The sequence below is a fragment of the Periplaneta americana genome, chromosome 9 (genome assembly GCF_040183065.1).
Source record: "Periplaneta americana isolate PAMFEO1 chromosome 9, P.americana_PAMFEO1_priV1, whole genome shotgun sequence".
Taxonomy (NCBI): Eukaryota; Metazoa; Arthropoda; class Insecta; order Blattodea; family Blattidae; genus Periplaneta; species Periplaneta americana.
The window spans coordinates 81,576,485-81,597,766 of record NC_091125.1 but is presented as its reverse complement, the minus strand read 5'-3'; positions in this window follow the sequence as shown (position 1 = coordinate 81,597,766).

Sequence of the window (21,282 nt, the reverse complement as noted above, 5' to 3'; positions counted from 1 at the left end):
TGTAGTTTCCTGTCCCCACCCCTCAGACAGCGCACTGAATGGAATACTGTAAGTAGGCAACGTAAACAACGTCAGATGAATACAGTATGTGTAAGATATACAGATAAATACACATAAATAAGGTGAACAAAGGAATAAAATTATTTCATTTCCACACAACTATTTTTGCTTGTAACTTTCGACTCGGTCATTTCCGAACTAGGGATCCTTATCTCAAATTGATACATATGTCCTTCGCCATCATCCGTGAAAGTTTGTAACACACATCGGAAACACTCTGTATATTGTCTTCAATTTTCATTTCGTAGATATGTATATAAATTTGATTGAGGTCCTGGCTGATATGTATATCTGTTATCAGGCAGTACATCTCACTTGACGATATGTGTCAGAGTAAGAACAATAAATTGTTTGTATACGTTTGAAGTCTGATTAGTAGGGCTAAGAATTTTATGCCATTACATTGCGCTTCATGCGCCTCTGACTTTAGGTATCAGCATGTAATTGCGTTGGGGTGGGGGATTTCAATGTTTCGTTCAGCAGTGAACTTTAGTTGATCGGTTACATTACGACCGAATACTGCTATTCGTAACAGGTAACATTCAACGTCCTGTAAAGAAGAATAATAGCAAGATACCGAGGACGAAATTTGTAACTTAATTTCAAATGGGGAAATTTGTAATAATGGTACAGATTTTGAGATAAATAATGCTTATGTAAAATATTTCAAATATTTCCTCATTGTTTCTGCAGAAGTGGAACGAAGTTTCTCTAGATATAAGGCTGTGTTTTCTAGTAACAAGCAATCATTCTCCTTTGAACATATGAAAATGTCGTTTGTTATTCACTGCAACAATATATGAAATGAAAAATTATGTAAAACAAAAACGTAATACACTATCATATTAACATTATGAAATAATAATACTGATACTTGTCAATGTCATATTAGTTGTATTTTCTACAGACAGAAAATAACATATAGTCAATGATATTCTGATGAACCGAATAGTTGGAACACGAAATAGGAAAAAACGAAGCAAACAAGATGAAAAAAAAATACTGGATAAACATTATGGATATTTAGCTCTTTGTAAAATTTGTGACAATTTCAAATGAGGAAATTTATAATAATGATAAAGATTTTGAGATAGATAATGCTTGGATAAAATATTTCAAATATTCCCCCATTGTTTCTGCAGAAGTGTAACGAAGTTTTTATAGAAGTAAGGGTGTGTTTTTTTAGCAACAGGCAATCATTCTCCTTTGAAAATTTGAAAATATGATTTGTTATTCACTGCAACAATATATGAAATGAAAAATTATGTAAAACAAACACGTAATACATCATCATATGAATATAGTGAAATAATAAGGCTGATACTTGTCAATGTTATATTAGGTGTATTTTCTACAGACAGAACATAAAATGTCTTTAAAATAGTGGAATTTTTCTTTAACAGAGACAATTATGTCTTTAAATTTTTCTATAGCAGAAAGTTGTGTTTTTAAGTCAAAGGAGTGGCTTTCATCCACCCAAATGCTGAGGACTAACCTATCGTGACGATAAGCGTGAGTTCAAGAAACGAAAGACACTGCGTTAACTCACCCCAACTCTGAGACGTACTCAGAGTTAGAGGCGCACGAAGCGCACTGGTAGTATAACTGCATATATTTCTCAGGTCTGCTGATTAGTGTAATATGTAGCTAGTCGGCGATGTATGCAATGGAGAGGGAAAGGAACTGGCCACCCTACCCCATTATCTCCTGGCCTAGTTGCCTCATAAGTGTTGCCTTGTTTGTATCACTTATGAGGTTCAGATCAGAAAATATAAATATAAAACATAAAAAGAATATTAACGACTGAATTATTCACAAAGAATTACTTAATAAACATAAGGGATTAGAAAAATTAAATATATTGAAAACTTTAACATTGCAACATAACACATGATTGAAAATAATCATTACCATATCTACGAATTATAGAAACGAAAATAGATAAACCCAAAGCACCCTCACAAACAGAAAATGTTAAGAAAACTATTCGAAAAATAATTCGTAATTAGAACCATTTAAATAAATGTATAATATTAAAAATAAAACCAAAACAATAAATTCCAGGCTCAATAACGCAATAAGTAAATGCTTACGATTAGAAGAAAAAACTCAAATACCACAAACAATATAATAGAAAAAAAATAATTTTCCTTCGGACAGCTGACTAAACAATAACAACCCGGGCTGCCTGCGTGATAGCTGGAGGTCTGACCACTCAGTCACCTCAGGTCAAAACACTGATAAATATATTCAAAATATTCACTGCACAAAATGTAGAAGAGAATTTATTCTGTTACTACAAAGAAGCTTAGATATTTTGTCTAAAATATATATTTCATCATTTATTATATCGAGTAAGTGATTTCTGACATTTTGTTTGCTTCTTTGTGACGATTTCTCCTGAATCATTTAACGGATTTTATTCACATTCAGTATGACGAGACATTTATTCCGTTAACAGTGTGCATGAAATATTCTCACTTCATTAAGGAATAAATGAGCCATTGTTCGAAATGAATAACATAAAATTGAATGGTGATGTGCTGACATTTTAATAATGATTTGTATAGAATGAGGAGAGAAGTGAAATGAAATAGTCCGTCTATGTATGTCCAAAAATATAATTTCGTTTCAGAGTAATACATGATTGTGCAAAGAATATTCATTGGAATAATATATAGTGTGTGCTAATTAAAAAAAAATAATATGCCCTATGCGTATTTTATGCTAATCTGATCACCACGCCCTTCACACCATTTTGTGTGCATATCTCTAAAGGTCTCCCCTTTTTCACATAGTTCATGTGGCTGTCATTCAGTGGCAGAGAAGTACAAGTTGAAAATGTGGATATTAAACTCTATAGTGAAGCCTATCACCTGCTTTTTTTCTTTCTAGAATCATGAGTTTGTAAAGCAAATACTGATACAGATCCTATAAGAGTCTTAACATACAACCAAATTCATGGAGTTCACCGAGCGATTGTCCATAATAAAATGTGATTTACAACTTTCCCTCTCACATTTTTGAAAAGACAAAATTCAGAATAAGGGTCTCTTTTCTAACGTAGATAACATATATCAAAATATATTTAAATTCCGTCTTCTGGCTTGAGCATTGATTACATATAAAAGAAAACACTGATGTGTTACATCTTATTTAGTGTTAATACTAACGTTTTCACCCTTTGTAGGGCATCTTCAGGTACGAGATATAACAGATATCATCTAAAATCAATTACAAAAACTTTGCTTTACATTTGGAAATGACATAACTAGAGTAAAAATACGACATAGTGACAATATTAATCATCCAAAACAACATTAAAAAGATCATGTCAAATATTAAAAACAAATTAAAACGACGTAAGTTTGCATAGCTATGAAGTAATACTGAATACGTGATGTTGGCATACAAAATACATCTCAATACATTGGTGTCCTAAATATATTGTACTGTTGCCAATAACTTGTTGAAAGTGAATAGAGAAGCATACAGAGCATATCTTTTATATGTAATCAATGCTTAAGCCATAAGACGGAATAAATAATTAATTATATTTTGATATATGTTATTAACAAGAGGCTTAGCTGACCATTTCTCAACATGAATTGTAAATATCTAACGTAGGATACTTGTCAAGCAGGTTCTGTAAGAGTCTCGTATGACAATATTGTGGATCATAAGGCAACGCACACAAGCTCAAATGTCTTGAACTACATACTTTGAAAACCGTGAAATTCTCAAATCACTAATAGGAAATTGATATCGAAAGTGACATAAATACACTAACAATTATGCCTTCTGAATTTGTGCACAAATTGCTACTAGGCCTACACCAACTTAAAAGAGAATTTTGTAATAATTTCATATATTTTATTCTTATAGAAGTATAAACTGTATGCAGTGTAATTCGCTTGAGTTTGGAACTAGTCCATAAGAATATAGAGATATCCATGATGAGTTTCTGCCAAGCCTAAATTCTGGCCATTTTATGGTACATTGCAGCATTTGTAAAGAAAGCAGTCATAGTTACGTTTACATCATTTTTCTCTTTATGTTCACTTGTCAAATTTATACCGAAATTAGTTTCAACATGTTAAGGTACACCCTGTATATACATTAATTTTCCTTCCCCTCTACTATATAACGTGAGTTTCAGTCTCTATTCCTAATCTCGTCATCTGAAATGTCTCCAACACGGAGAACAATGACACAGGGGGTCGGTTGATCTGATAGGAGAGACTCCTGTTGCGTGTGCTCGAAAAACTGTTTTAAGATAACTTCCAGAGTTTGGCTGAATTCCTTCGAGAATGCGTTGAAGGGAACAAATTGTTTGATAATATCTTTACGTGAAGAAATGTCCACGTTTCCTTGTGCGTTGACATCTACCGTTATTCGCCAAACAACTCTGTATTTGACACATTTGAAAATATCATGAATAGAGCCAGAATATTTGTGCAGTAGTGAAATATTATATGCGCACATTTAAAATGGAACAGTTATCACGACATTGAACGTGTCTTATATTCAGTACACAGTGTAACATTTTACATATTACATCTAAGGCAAGGTTTCCCGGTACCGTAGAGAATATGTAGTACATTTTGTTCTCCATTGAAAGAATCTGTCCCAAAATGCTGCACAGATACTATGATTTATAAGGGATTTCGGGCGACTGTAAAAAGTCTGAGAAGTTTTCTGGACAATATTTGTTAAGCAAACAAACAATTCAGTTTATAGTGTTACAGTTAGGGTGCGAATTAAGATTTCTGATGGGGGGGGGGGAATAGAATCCCAGATAAAGAATACTATACATAAAATTATTATTATCCTCATTCGATACGGCTCAACGCTTAGTTGCACTGAGTTGCTTGTCTTGCATCTTGATTATAAAATTATTATATCCATGAGCAGGCTTAAGATAAGATGTGTAATTTCTAAGTTATTGATTGTTGTCAGCTTGCTACATCAATATTATTTTCTTTGCTTACTATATAATTTATAAGGTATATTCGTATTAAAACAATTACATTTTGTGAGGGGGATAGAAGTTATCCCTGGTAGGGATGTTAATATGAATTTATGACAGGAGGGATAACGTTCCAACAGAAGGGGAAATCCCCATCCTTCCCGTTAATTCGCACCCTGGTTACAGTTTACGTATTCTATCGTACCAGGTTTCCCGGTACCGTAGAGAATATGTAGTACATTTTGTTCTCCATTGAAAGAATTCGACCCAAAATACTGCACAGATACTATACTTTATAAGGGATTTCGGGTGACCGTAAAAAACTATGAAGTTGTCTGGACAATATTTTTTAACCAAACAATGTTACTTACATAATTCCGAGTTTCCACATGATACAGCTTACCTTTTTATTCTTTGCTGGACAAATGTGTAAGTAATGAATATAAATCAATAATTAATAACACATTTTTTTACAAAATATAATAAATAACAACTTTACATTTCAATATTTTTATAAATATGATGGTGAATGATGGCTACAGAATTAGCAATAATGTTTTCTGTGCCAGAGAATGTAGATATTCCTCCCAAAGTCCAAGTTTCTGGAAGAATTTCACGGTCTGTCGATAGCTGGATTCGCCAGGGACCAAAAATCAGGCCACTTACAGTAAATTGGCAGTTGTGGTATCATTCTCTACACATCATAATTTGCTTTAAAGACAGGGATGCAGCTTTCATAAATTGTTTTCTTTTCTTGACCTACTTCTTCAGCTTGGTCTTTCTCATTGTTTTCACATTTAACTGTCTAGTCAATTATGTGAGATTCATATTATAGAACTATGATATTTACCCTGTATTTACACAGAGTGTTACACATTCAATATTTTTAGAGGTGGTAGTGTTGATAAAAACAAGAAGAAAAGTCTAATATACATGGGCACTAAAATTAATATGTTCCCAAATATGACTACTTAATATTGTCTTACTAAAATTTTATTTCACTAATGTTAGCTTCACCAAAATGTTTGAACTGAGCCTCCATTTTCAGGTGACTGCCTATGCGATAAACAAATGACGATCGCAAAGCATGTTTTGTAATACCGTAAAGAATTTGCAGTTTGAAATGTAAACAAAGAAACACATTCTAGGGAAGTGATAAAAACAAACAAATGCTAGGGAAGCGACAAAAATAAAGAAATGCTAGGAAAGTGATAAAATTGTACGATAAGCAGCCATGATTGGTTGAAAGACATCTTTTCGTACAGTTTTATTGGCCAAGAGTAATATGACGCAGTAAAAGTGTAACAGTCAGGTAAAATTATTGTCCCTTATAAGTAACAGTCTGTATACTCTGCAATGTAAGATGCAACGCATCTACTTTACCTTCATTAATGACGAGCAAAACTTTACTCAAATGCTAACAGAACGCATCCTACCCTATGTTTGAAACCTCCTTTTTTCCCGTATGTCTTAGAGTTAGTGTTGGTAGCTGTACTTTTGCAGTTCATTTGCTTTTGCAGTACTGCATTTACCCGTGTACAAACTTCCGACTTGGACCTGTAGAATATTCCCCAATGATTTCTATTCTAGGGAAGTCTAGTGAGTTTTTTGTGTAGCAGCACTTGGGGGCAGGTTTCACTGAATGACAAGGTTACTATTGCCATACCCACACAAGAAGTGTTCCACTATCAATCTATACACGTAACAGAATGTTCCTTGTTCAATTTCTGTGCTGTGAATCGTGAATAGTTGTGAACATAATACTGTCAAAGTCTTTTGATTGTTGATACTGTATGTGTGTCTGACTACAAACTCTTCGTTTTTTTATTTCTGTATGTAAGTAAAGAAAATGCGAAATGTTTGCAATGTCGACGTAGTGAGTCGACTTTGGTAGCATAATGGTGGCGGTTGTGTCTGCTGTAAAACTAATTAAAGTTGCATTCCTCTGTTTACTGTGTGTGATGTAATATATCACCGAATTGCGTGACTTACGTGGTACATTCTTTGTATTTATGTGTATTATGTTCGTCGTACTCTGTGCTAACACTGACACTAACGGTAATGGTTGCAATTTCAAAGGCGTACGATTTTTCCAGCATTGCGACACAAAAATTGACGAATGAGCAAGTTTCTACAACGCACGCATTCTGTGTACTTTCGTTCGAATCTTTTTATTTGCTTGTATTTAGTTTATTTAAGTCTACATTTCTTTCCAGCAGTAGAACTCAGACGGTAGCCGCGTTTACCTACTGATCTGAAGCTGCGCTCGAGTGTGTGTTCGATTCCTGCTTCAGATGATTAGCCTAACTGGTTGAAGTTTTCCGAGATTTTCACCAACTGTACGGTGAATGATAATTTCATTCTCGGCCTCATCTTCGCTAATTACCACCTCGCTATTACATAGTAGTTGATACAGCGTTGTTAAATAACCGAATAAAAGTTCATTCATATAGGCCTATTAATGCGAAATTTCATTTAGGCCTCCTAGTTTTTTTCTTATTCCATTTATCTGTGCGTCACATTTGTTTTATTCTTCCATTTCCCATTAATTAATTCGACTCTTTCTTCACTGATTGCTTAATTTATTCATTTCTACTACATTGTAACTAATATTCATCCATATATTCAGTAATTCATATACTCACAGATGCCTGAAATAAACGCACGCGTCGGCATCGGTAGCGAAGTTGATATAGCGCTGGCCTTCTATGCTCGAGGTTGCGGGTTCGATCCCGGCGCAGGTCAATGGCATTTAAGTGTGTTTAAATTCGACAGGCTCATGTCAGTAGATTTACTGTCATGTAAAAGAACTCCTGCGGCACAAAATTTCGGCATACCGGCGATGCTGATATAACCTCTGCAGTTGCGAGCGTCGTTAATTAAACCATAATTTATTTATTTAAACGTATGCGTCACTGAAATTCGTATATAAAAATACATACAGTATATTTCATACTACATACATACATACATACATACATACATACATACATACATACATACAGTCCACATCTGTGGAGTAACGGTTAGCGCGTCTGGCCGCGAAACCAAGTAGCCCGGGTTCGATTCCCGGTCGGAAGAAGTTACCTGGTTGAGGTTTTTTCCGATGTTTTCCTCAACCCAATATGTGCAAATGCTGGATAACTTTCGGTGCTGCCGGACTCATTTCACTAGCATAATCACCTTCATCTCATTCAGACGCTAAATAACCTAAGATGTTGATAAAGCGTCGTAAAATAATCTACTAAAATACATACATACATACGTTCGTACGTTCGTTCACTCATTCATGTATTAATTCATTCATATGTTAGATATATTTACACGTACTTTTATTTGAATTTCCGCCCACTGATGTGTTTGCACATATAAAAGCCGCTTAGAACTTTTCATTCTAGTCATTAGCAATGTAATATACACGTAAGTTATGGATGTGTTATTTAATTATTCATAATGAAATGTAATTTTCATAACATCTCCTTATGAATAATTTTGATCTTCGTGTCAATTAATGATGATTACTTAATTAATGTAGTGAGTGACATTGTAGTATGTTTGGAAAAAGTATTCCCTAATAATGGAAACGGAATTTCGTTGATGATATTTTAAGACAGCCTTATAGCCTACACCTGTACACTTCCTTCGATGTTGATGCGATAGCGTCAGGATTGTGAACGATAACCTAATGTAATGGATATACCTGCGAAGCGTTAGAAGGAAGCGTCTGCTATGAACCTTTTAAAAGCTGTCTCGCTTGTTGAGAACTCACGATATAGTCTCAACTGGCAAGAGGGAAGTTCTCAGAAATACATCCATTAACGAGCAGCGGATTGGATTGTACAAAGAATCGCTACAAGCTCGCAGTTACTGCTGGATCGTCGTAATGTCTGTCGCTTGCTCTGCCTCACGTCACATTATATGAAGAGTGATTGATCACTGTACTTGAGTACCTTGTCGCATGTATGGGCGACTGTCTGCGATTACGGAGATACTCCATCATGCTGGAGCTTCCAGAGAGCTCTATCGTCGTTTTAAAATGTAATGCTCAGTGGAGAATATTCACAAAACGATAAAAAAATGTTAATGAATAATTGTCAACCAGATTCTTCATTGTGGCTCTTGCAGTAGTGTTACATACTAATATACATAATGGATAAGGGTTCGATACAAGCATCATCATCATCATAATCATCATCATCATCATCATCATCATCATCTTAATCATCATCGAGAATTAGATTGCTGAATTCAGGAACGTCATTTAAACATCACTTTCACTTACATCTGACTTTAGTAGGTAGAAAACGCAGAATTTATATTCAGGGTCATAACTTAAATTAAACTTTAGCCAGAAGCTAGTAAAATTCAAGATACGTGAAGACCAACCTTATGCATCACTTATGACCGATTTCTCGAACATAAGATGTCGATTCTATAACGCTATCGAATGGATAACTAAGCTTTTGCATTTATCGATCGTGAGATAGTACATATCTGTTCGACAAGTTGTCTGCTGACTTATAGGTCCGTCAACGAGGAGTTATCCATTCTGTAACTTGCGGATGCATGATGACCAGTTTAAAACGGTCTAATGAATGCTCGATAGACCTATTTCTACTAAGTCATTCATCATTATCATTATCATCATTCTTTCATCTTTTAGACCTTAAGTCTGTTCCATATTTTCTCTTCATCTTTTCCTAGGTCTTCCAACATTGCGGTATCCTCTGGGTTGATAATTATCTAACATTTAGGATATCTTGCTATGCATTCTGTCAATATGATTTACCCAATTATCTCTGTAATGTGCGAATTTATACGTAACTCCTTCAATATTTAGTCTCTCTTATGTTATCGTTTGAGATCTTGTCTTGCCTTTAAGAGACAAATACCCCGTTAGAAGTAAAATCATATTTTAAGATCAAGCCTTGGAACAAATCTCGGATTTCAACTATCTTGGTACATTAATTTTGTACGATAAGGAGATGGATATCGAAATGAAATTAGGTAAATATCAAAATATATATGGAACTATAATGAGAAGACTAAGTTATTGCGAAACTTAATACAAAATGTATGTTGTTTAATGGTTAAAATACATTATTATTATTATTATTATTGTTATTATTATTATTATTATTATTATTATTATTATTATTTCGTTCGCGGCTCCCCATTAACTGCTCTTTAGCCTCCAAGAACTCCAAGAACCCCCGTTTGAGAGTCACTGCTAATGTATTGGGTTGTGTTGATGGAAATCAAATTCCTATTCATTCACCGAGCAAATACGTAGGTAAACTTTATTGATTCTTTTCTCTTAATGTTCAAATTGTCTGTGGTCATCCCGTATGAAAGTTAGGGATATTGTTGCACGATTCCCTGGATCTGTTCATGATACATAATCAATAGTTCCCATATTAGAATTATATTGAAGCTGAGGAATTTGGTAGCATATTGCTTGTTACAGTGCTTATTCTTGTCGTTCATACCGCATGACTCCAACAATATCCTAAATCCTAATACTGAAGGTATAATGATGCTCATACTGGAACAAGAATGTATATTTAACATACATTAGATATCAGGAAAGGGATATTTATCTGTTTATATCCAGGGGCCTAAGAATTAAATCAAATATTAATTAATAATACGTCCCATTCTTGTAGTCATGGTCGGGAGAAAATAGAATGTCCTATTCTGTTTCTTAAGTGGGATGGTGTGAACGGTGAAAGACAAATAGTTTTTAGAGAGCTCACATAAATGTTAAGAAGAAACTCAAGGACCTACACGACACATACTCGTGCACCTTTGAGCCCATTCTTCCTTTTTCCATAATTGATTCAGTGATTCCATAATGAAATGATGTAGAATGGCATCAGTAATTTGAAAGAGGTCAATAGCCTACATATCCAAACAAAGTTAATATATTTCCTGTTTCTCATTAAGAAATTATATAATTCATATAGGCTCACCAACAACTACTGTAACAAAATTAAATTAATCTAACAGAGTTCATTATAACCAAATTACGATAAAAATGATGCTGGATATCATAATACAAATACCAATGAAAATATGTAACTGTCGGATACATATAGGATTTTTCAAGAGTGTCTAACGCATAACTGCAATTAAAATTAATTGCAAACCATGTATTCAGAAAGAAATATTTTTATCGAAACGAATTATTTTTGCGACTATTGTTCCGTAAGTTATGAGTGATATGACATACCAATAATATTTTTAACCCTAAATTGGCAAAACTTCATTTCTCACACTAGTTTATTAAACCGTGTCGGACTGTAAAGAAAACAACTATCACAATGTCCATATTTTTATACGTTGTACAATATTAATAATATAGCCTATTAACCTGTTGAATCCTATAGGATACTTTGCGAATTTAAGGGTTAAATTACCAATTACCTTCGATTGCTCTGAACGTATTTCTTCTCAAAAACTAAGAAAAGCATTGCGTGAAGATTCTTTTCATCAATGGAGCAAATTGAAAAGTAAAGGTTTGGGAGTTGTTTTCTATTCTCACTGGAAGAAAGGTAATTCGTGGATCTCAACCAAAAAGGGACTTTCGAGCAGTCAGTGGACGCAAGCGATTAAGATGAACTGTAATACAATACCTGTACGTACTTTCCCTGGTAGAACTCTTGACTCAACCCGTTGCAGAAGATGCGACGAGCAAGAAACGCTTCCTCACGTCTTGGGTTTCTGCCGTCATGGAGAATTGCTCCGAATCAACAGACATAATACGGTTCGTTCTCTCATCGCAGCTTCATTCCGTCAGAATGCTTCCTATGAGGTTTATGAGGAGGTTGGTTGCGTCTCTTCTGATGGCTCTACTAGACGGGCTGATATCATCATAATTGATCGGCAGAAGGATAAGGGTGTCATTCTTGATCCCACAATCCGTTTTGAGACGTATGAGCAACAGCCACAAGAGGTGTGTCGTGAAAAACAAGTCATATATGAGCCTTGTTGTCAGCATCTTGGAGCACAATACCACATTACACATTGGACAGTTTTTGGGCTCATGTTCGGTGCCCGTGGCACGATCCCACGTGAAACTTTAAATCAACTTAAACAATATAAAATTTCTGATGCAACGATTGATGCCATAGGATCTCACGTGTTAAAATCATCCTTAGCTATAATTAGTAATCATTTGTACCAAACAAAATTTTTATTGTAAATGATTTCCTACGTTTTCTTATCTTAATGTTTTTTCTTTTTCTTTCCAAGTGTCACAAAATTGTTTTGTTTACTTATTATTCTTTATGAATTGATTAGTAGGCCGATCTATCGAACCCTTATTTAGGGCGGCTTTTGTTTCTACAAATTATCTACTATATTTCTAATATCGTCTGAAAGAGCATATTTATACGTAATATATTAGTTTTATACTGAAGCACTATGATTATGATTAAGCTGCTATGATAGCATCACCAACTTAATTTCTGATACATTGTGCAGTTCCTTGTGTTATGAAAGCACACCTGTGGAGTAACAGTTAGCGCGTCTGACTGCGAAACCAGATGGCCCAGTTTCGAATCCCGCGGCAAGTTGCCTGGTTCAGTATGGCATAATTGCGCCCCGCGGTAAATTGGGAGCCCTAGGCATGGCATAATTGCGCCCCGAAGAAACCAGGTAGCAGAAGGTACATGGCATAGTTGCGCCCGAAGAAATCAGATAGCAGAATGGACATGGCATAGTTGCGCCCAGATGGACATAGTATACACGAAAGTGATTGTCATAACATAAATTACTTACAAATATTACAGTGATAGCTGCATTGAAATCAGGTAGGCCTAGCATATGATCAATTTTACTATTTAAAATAACACTTTTATAGCGATCACATACAACTGCCTTTTTTGTTTGTACATCGATATCTTAACCCTACGGTACAGGGTTTCGAAAATTGAAACTTAGAACCATTGTGAATTATTAACTCTTTACCATTTTTACTAAACTTAACATTCATTTTAAATTAACCTCACTATACGCCGCAGACAGTGTGAAAATCATTAATAAAATGTTAAAGACTGCTAAGTCCCCATATTCTAACGGCTCACTCATTTCAATATATCAGTTAATAAAGTACTGCCAACTTCATGGTGATCATTTTAACGGTAGGCTATTGATAATCATTGCATAAACAGTAGAAAAACAGTTAATAAAGTACTGCCAACTTCATGGTGTTCATTTTAACGGTAGGCTATCGATAATCACTGCATAAACAGTAGAAAAACAGTTAATAAAATATTGCCAACTTCATGGTGTTCATTTTAACGGTATCGATAATGAATATTAAATCGGATAAGAAATCAATAAGGTTGGTTGATTACAAGGCTCGAGTTTCCGTAGTATCTTTTTCTCTGCCTATTTCATCGGGGCGCAACTATGCCATCCCCTTTTCTCTACCTGATGGGAACGGGGCGCAACTATGCCCACAAAATAGGGATCCATTTTTATCTGCTGCATTTTATCTTTATGCCCTGCCCGCCTGGTTGACGTTTTTTCCGGGGTATTCCCTCAACCTAATATCAGCAAATGCTGAGTAACTATCGGTGCTGGACCCCTTACTCATTTCACCGGCATTATCACCTTCATTTCATTCAGACGCTAAATAACCTGAGATGTTGATACAGCGTCCTAAAATAACTCACTAGAAGTAAATAAACAGGATGTTCTTAATAGAATATAAGAGAACTGAGATTCTGATGGCGGTAGAAATTAGTGACAAAAGACGTACACAATAGATATGCACACTTTTTAACGAAACCCATCCGAATCGACTACTTATTTCTCAGTCAACTGTGACTAGAATAGAAGCGAAATTCAGAGAACATTAACATGTCATAGACAGAAAAAGATAATTTTGTGTTAAGGAAATTCTTATTTTATTTTTATTTGATCAATAAAACTGCTTTCATAACACAAGGACTAATGCCTATCCAAACCAAGAACCGTACTAGACCAAAACAATAGGATGTCACTGACTGATCTGCGATTGGTTGAAAGCCGTAAAATATAGTATCGTAAATATGTCATTATAACTAACGTTTTTACAATTATTATGTAAATTCAAATCATTGCAATGTAATTAACCATTATGCTAGATTAAAAGAAACCTAATGTACCTATACATTGATGTATACGTGATCTTTTCTATTTACTTCGTCATAGTGATACCACAGTCTAGTATATCAGTCACGAAGCTCAATACGTAGTAAATATGCATCCATAGACAGTTGCTAACCACTAGGATCGCTACTATCGCCACACAACATATAATGCGAAATAGTACCTGCACAGTCTATTGTTCCTAATACCCTCATAAACTCAAGCTTCGTGACTGTATATACTAGACTGTGGTGATACATTAATATAGCTCTTGGCTTGGGTAGATAACAAAATGTATTAACAATTAAATGGTTAGCACAGTAACCATGCTTCTGTACTGTAAAACAAATTAAGTATTGCATATCGATAAAAACATATACTCGATAATATAAAAAAGTACCTATGAAGTGTAATTTAAATATGTTCTCAATGACGTCATAATTATCACAACAATAGTTGTAAACATATTTTGTTTCGATAAAAATATTCTTTCTCATACAAGGTTTGACGTGTGTAAGCTTTTCGTCAAAAATCCCATTCAGCTAAAACTTCATTCGAATAATTTCTATGCGCCACGCTTGAAACACCTCACATAGAGCCAAAGCTTAACAATGGAACAATCGAAGACAGGCGAATGAGCAAGGGAATGAGATTCTATAGTTTAAAATGAAAGTCCCAACGTTAAGCCGAAAAGTTTGTTACTACTTACTTATTCATAACTCCGGCTAGCAAACGCTGGAAAGAATTATTTTTAGGATTCTATTCCAGAGTTGCACTATGATATACACAGTGTCTATCAAGTAATTTTGATGTAAACGGTAAATAATAGAAATTGTAGCAAGGGACATTTGAATAGACGCGCTGTGAAAAGAAGTTAAGTAAAAGGGAAGGGACAGAACAGAATGTCTATATGTTGTTGTTTAGTCAACTGTCCGAAGACAGGTCTGAACCTCAAAAGTAATACCAAGAAAGCACTACTTAAGAGACAACTAGGCCAGGAGATAATGGGATAGGGTGGTCAGTTCCTTTCCCCCTCCATTGCATACATCGCCGACTAGCTACGTATTACACTAGTCAGACTTCAGATGTATAAAAACAGTTGTTCTTCCTCTGACACATATCGTCAAGTGAGATGTACTGTCTGATAATATATTGAAGAGGTAATAGAGCAGATCTGACATCGCTAATCGATTACACTGTACAACAAATTTGAACTTTGTGTCTGTCCTTTAGATGAAAGTATGTGATTCTGTATAAACAAAAGGTGTTTGATTCATATCTGAAAACCTAAATGGTCCATCATGTACCGTTTTTTTAGGAGACCCGCTTTTCATATTTATACAAATTGGTCAGAGAGAAAATTAACAGCGACACTCATTACGGAAAACACATACACTAAAATGATTTTTTTGGCCTTTTCCGCTTGTAGGCATCTGGTGGAGTGTCCCTAATATTAGACCAATAATATTCAGCTAGCGTACTTCCATTCCATCGTCCACTGAAGCGCTTTTCAAACATAGCAATGTCCTGGTGGAATCTTTCGCCATGCTCATCACTAACTGCACCCAGGTTTTGAGGGAAAAAATCTAGATGGGAGTCCAAAAAGTGTAGTTTTAAAGACATATTGCAGCCTATAACACGAAAGCCTTTCACCATGTCACGAACAAGATCTTCATAGTTTTCAGCTTTCTCGTTTCCAAGGAAACTTGAACATACTGATTTAAATGCCTGCCAGGCTGCTTTTTCTCCTTCTGATAGTTTATTTTCAAAGTCTTCGTCGTGCATGACTGATTTAATTTGTGGGCCAATAAAAACCCCTTCATTTACATTTACCTCACTTAAACTTTTGAATTTGTTTCTGAGATACAAGAAGGCTAACCCTTCTCTGTCCAGCGCTTTTACAAAAATTTTCATTAAACCAAGTTTAATGTGCAATGGTGGAAGAAAGACATATTGCGGATTCACAAGTGGTTCATGAGATATGTTTTTGGTGCCAGGAATGTAGTTTTGTCGTGGAGGCCACTGTTTATGGATGTAGTGACTTTTTCTGTCACGATTAGCCCATTCACATAGGAAGCAGCAGAATTTAGCGTATCCTTGTTGCATGCCTGTTAATATCCCAATAAATTTTAAGTCTCCGCAAATGTGCCATTTGAATGTAGAGTAGTCAATTAATTTCAATATAGCACTCATTACCTCATATGATTCCTTGGTATTTACAGCAATATATGATATAGGAACAGAAGGAAAAACATTGCCTATATGGAGGAGTACTACCTTTAGACTACGTTTGGAAGAGTCAATAAACAGGCGCCAGTCTCCTACAATGTGTTCACGTCCCAATACCTGAAATAACCCATTCACATCACAGCAATAAATAATGCCTTCTTTCTCCGCAAAATAGTGCCCAAAATTGCTTTGTCGTCTTCTAAATGAATGCTGGAATTATGATATGATCAACCTGGCAGTGAATGATTGATGTAGATATATATTTCTAAATGTGTCTAAATCTATCCCTGCGCTGAAAATGTTTGATAGAAGAAGCAGGATATTCGAAAAATAATTTACATTAAGGAAACATAGCAATATTATCGAGGAAATACATAAAATATTAAATTGTGGAATTTTTGGAAAATGGTTCGTCTTAGGCACAAACCGAGTACAGATTCGTTATTTCCAGTCATAAATATACAAGAAACACATGTTTTCATGTAAAGGGCATTTTTCATGTTGTACAGTGTTACCGAAGGCACTGATATTGTCAGCAGAAGTGGTGCACAAGTGTACTCCCAATAGTGAAGGTGAAATGGAGGGTGTAGTGAAATTCTATTGCTTCGTAACGTTGAGAACTCATGAAAGTTCGCCCAGCCTCCAATCTTGCCCACTACAGTTACTATTCTAAGCAACGCCGGTCAACAAAACTGAATTCGCTAACTTATCGGAAAGACTTCAGAGCGATGAGGCTTTGATGAAGATTTTGAGTTTTGCAACCGTGTATTGAGATTTAATGTTCTCTCTGTTTCGGCAGATCCTGTCAGCAGCGTTGTGTCACCCGAGACTTGAAAAATCGCCTACACTGCTTTGTTTGTCATCCTTGGCTGTCCAAAATAACTTGACAAAGGGAGACCTCTAAAAATATGCCATTTGTGTAGGTGTAGTCAGCCTTATATCGGAAAACGTGATGGTTACGACGGAGATCAATGTAACAAGTAGTATAATAGAAAACAATAGTTGGGGAAAAGAAAATAACCACTAAAACTAAAATACATATATGCAGTATAATTAAATAATTAAACCTATAATACAATATAGTGCCGAAAGGTATTAGATAAACATCGAAGTAAATTAACAGCAGTGGAAATGAAATATCTTAGAAGTGCTGTAGGAAAAACTAGAAGAGATAGGATAAGGAATGACAGGATAAGAGAAGAAGTTAAAATGAGAAAAGCATTAACAGAAGTGATTAATGAAAGACAGTTGAAATGGTTTGGGCATGTATATCGTATAGGAGAGGAAAGGAAGGTTAAACAGGTAATGCAAATGAGAGTGGTAGGAAGAAAGAGAAGAGGAAGACCAAGGATTAAATGGGAGGATACAATAGAAACAATAAGTCAAAAACAATAGTACAGATGAAGAGAATGTGTAGAGACCGAGAAAAATTGATGAAATGGACGGAGAGAGGCAAACCCGACGCTAAGCAGTAGAAGGGACTGAAGGAGGAGGAGCAGAAGAAGAAGAAGAAGTGTAATAGAAAAGAAATTAAATGTGATAAAACATGTAATTCTGTGAACCAACCTGAAAGTATTTAATGATGTACTGATATACGGGTTGTTTAACTGTAGGATTATTGCCAACTGATTAACATATTTTAAGCAGTTTCTGTTGAAAATCGTAACTAGAGACAGGCAAAAGATGAATCTTCATATTCTAAAGCATTTCGTCGTTGATCCTGCAATAACTCCTATGTTGAAAATATAAAATTTTTCAGTAGGAAAAAGAAACACATTTATTCATCCTATTCACTCTGTCCTCCGTTACATCCCCAAACAAGCGACATGTTCTTCGCCTTGTGAGCTCTATAATAAATATAAGAATACTAAAATGTTCCAAAAGTCACCATAAATCCTGGGCAATGCATTGTCACAAGTTAATTTGCACTTACTGAGTAGTTGACACCTCATTGTGATTTTGAACTGTTGGAAGCTACTTAACTAAGTATTACTGTGACAGTAATTAGTATAAAGATGTTTTAGGAATGTAGTTAATTTTGTATTTAATATCTAATTTTAAATATTTTGGAGTGATTTTAAAACATCCATTTCATTCATTCATTCATTCATTCATTCATTCATTCATTCATTCATTCATTCAATTTATTCCATAAATCTTACATGAGCAATGAAGCTTTAGGATGTGGAACAAGTCAAGATTTTACAATATTACACTTACAATTTTTAGAAATTTTTACAGTTTTACAATTTAGTAATTTTCTACAATTTTTACAATGTTGTGCAATTTTTTACAATATTTTGGTGAGATGCAGTGAGATGAGGTGAGGTCCGAGGATTCGCCAAAATATTACCTGGCATTTGCCTTTTGCTTGGGGAAAACCTCGGAAAAACCCCAACCAGGTAATCAAATCAAAGGGGGATAATAAAATCAAAGGGGGATAACCAAATCAAAGGGGTTGATGCCGAGGACTCGCCATAGACCATCCGGCTTCAGTCCCACGGCTGTGGAAAACCTCGGAAGAAACCAAAGACCAAAGGGGGATCCAACCCAAACCCGAACACAGCTCCGGATCAGCAGCCCAGCGAGTCTGCCGACTGAGCTACATCGATGACTCTACTAAAAGTATAAAACACATAGCCAATCAGATTATTAAATTTACAAACGCAAACGACCATTCATAAGTCATTTTATATATTAAACTACATAATGTAAGATAGGAGATGATTTAAGTGGATCCAAAAATTTTAATAAGAAATGCAATGTGAACAAAACTTAAGAATCTGAGTAGCACTCTAAACAAGTAACGCCTGGTAATTTCCGTAATATTACATTTAAGATTTCAAAGTAGCCGAAAATATAAATCAGAACTAAAATAGTAATAGGAATTTTTCTCAGCTACTTACTTTTTAATTTAATTTTTTTTTAAGGGGAAGTGTTACAAATATGAAGTACCATTTTGTTTTTCCGTTTTGTAATATACATAATATTTTAAATACTGAACGTAAAGTATCGTCCTATTTATTGCTGAATGTCCCTGTGAATGTTTCACAAGGACATAGAAGTTCGTTAGATCTTATAAAATGTTTGAAAAAAATAATTTCCTCAAAATCTAACATAATATTTCCTTCATAAAAATGAAGATACAAATATGAAATACAGTACTATTAACAAGTTACAAGATTAAAACAAAACTCTAAAGTCAAAATGGCCTCTACTAAGAAAAACACAGAACAAGCATTTAGCATTTTCATGGGAAGGTGTTTTCCCAACCGTAATACTGAATCACAATGGATCATCTCTCGCGTCTTTTCTCGAACTTGTTTTACGGCTTTTTGCATTGCCCTTTCATTGTAGTTTTCTAAATTTGTTGGAAGATGAGGTTTTCTCTTCTCCTACAGGTGACAACACTAGTAACGAAACAAAAATCCAGGGTATAAAGATGGAACACTAATAATACCAGTACTATTTAATATTTGTGACACACTGATGTAAGACATAACAGAGTGCGAATTAAGATTTCTGATGAGGGGGGAATAGAATCCTAGATAGAGAATACCACACGTAATAGTAATATGCGTATGTTGAAGTTTTCATGTTCGAGGAAAAGTTTGAAAAAGCGAAACGTAGTTGAGCTTTATTAATTTCCGAGAATTGAAAGAAAACATACCGCTCGTGTATCGTACATTATTTGGTGCGAAGATCGTTTATTACATACCTGAAAAAGGAATTTCTAATTAGATGCAATGAGATCTCCATCTTGGTTTCTGTTCAATGACGGCAAATTTGCAAAACAAAAATATCTATCTTCAACATTGTTGCTTTAAAATGTTTTCTGTGTTTACTATACTCCAGCAGGCCGTGATATACGTCTGTCTTTTTTTTCTCCCAGTCTATGATGAGTCTGGAATCTTGTTGATTTTTTCACGGCATCACGAATGCAGTAACTTTAGTGGAGTTGTAGAGTTTACTTAATTTTTACATATATTTTAAAACAATAATTAACAGTGCAATTTAGGTGAAATTGCAGTGGTAAGTTTCCAATTTATAATTATTACTATATTGAACGTCTTTAAAATAATATGTTAAAAGCCTACAGCAGTAAAATCAATATGTCATTTAAGCGGTAAGAAGAGAGAAATAGTTATGTGTGTTAGGTTGGGAATACTGAATTTGGAATTTTATACTTTCCGCGGATTGGTTTTGTGCGGAAACCAAGCAAATACACACGATCTCGCACAAAATTATTATTATCCTCATTTGATAAGGCTCAACACTTGGTCGCACTGAGTTACTTGTCTTGCATCTTGATGATAATAATAATAATAATAATAATAATAATAATAATAATAATAATAATAATAATAATCCATGAGCAGGCTTAAGATAAGATGTGTAATTCCTAAGTTATTGATTGTTGTCAACTTGCCGGTGATGATAATATATCAATATTATTTTCTTTCCTTACCTAATACTGTATAAAGTTCATATACTCGTATTAAAACAATTATATTTTGTGAGGAGGATAGAAGTTATGTCTGGCAGGGATCTTAATATGGATTTATGAGAGGGGGATAACTTTCCACGAGGGGGGAAAATGCCCCCATCATCCCGTCAATTAGCACCCTGGTCATAACCTCAAAACATCAATTAAAATATACATTGCTATAAATGTAAGTTATATTATTTCTCTTTAAAATATTAATTAATATTTCTATCATTCAGAAATAACAATGTGTATTCAAGAAAAGAAATTACCGCCAAAATTTTCACTTTCCTCGAAAACGCAATCAATGATAAACTTGTCAACAGTTCAGCTTCTAACTGCATTCCCGCGAAAGAGTGTATCTGTGCGTAGAAATTTGAAAGCTTCCGCTAGAATTCAA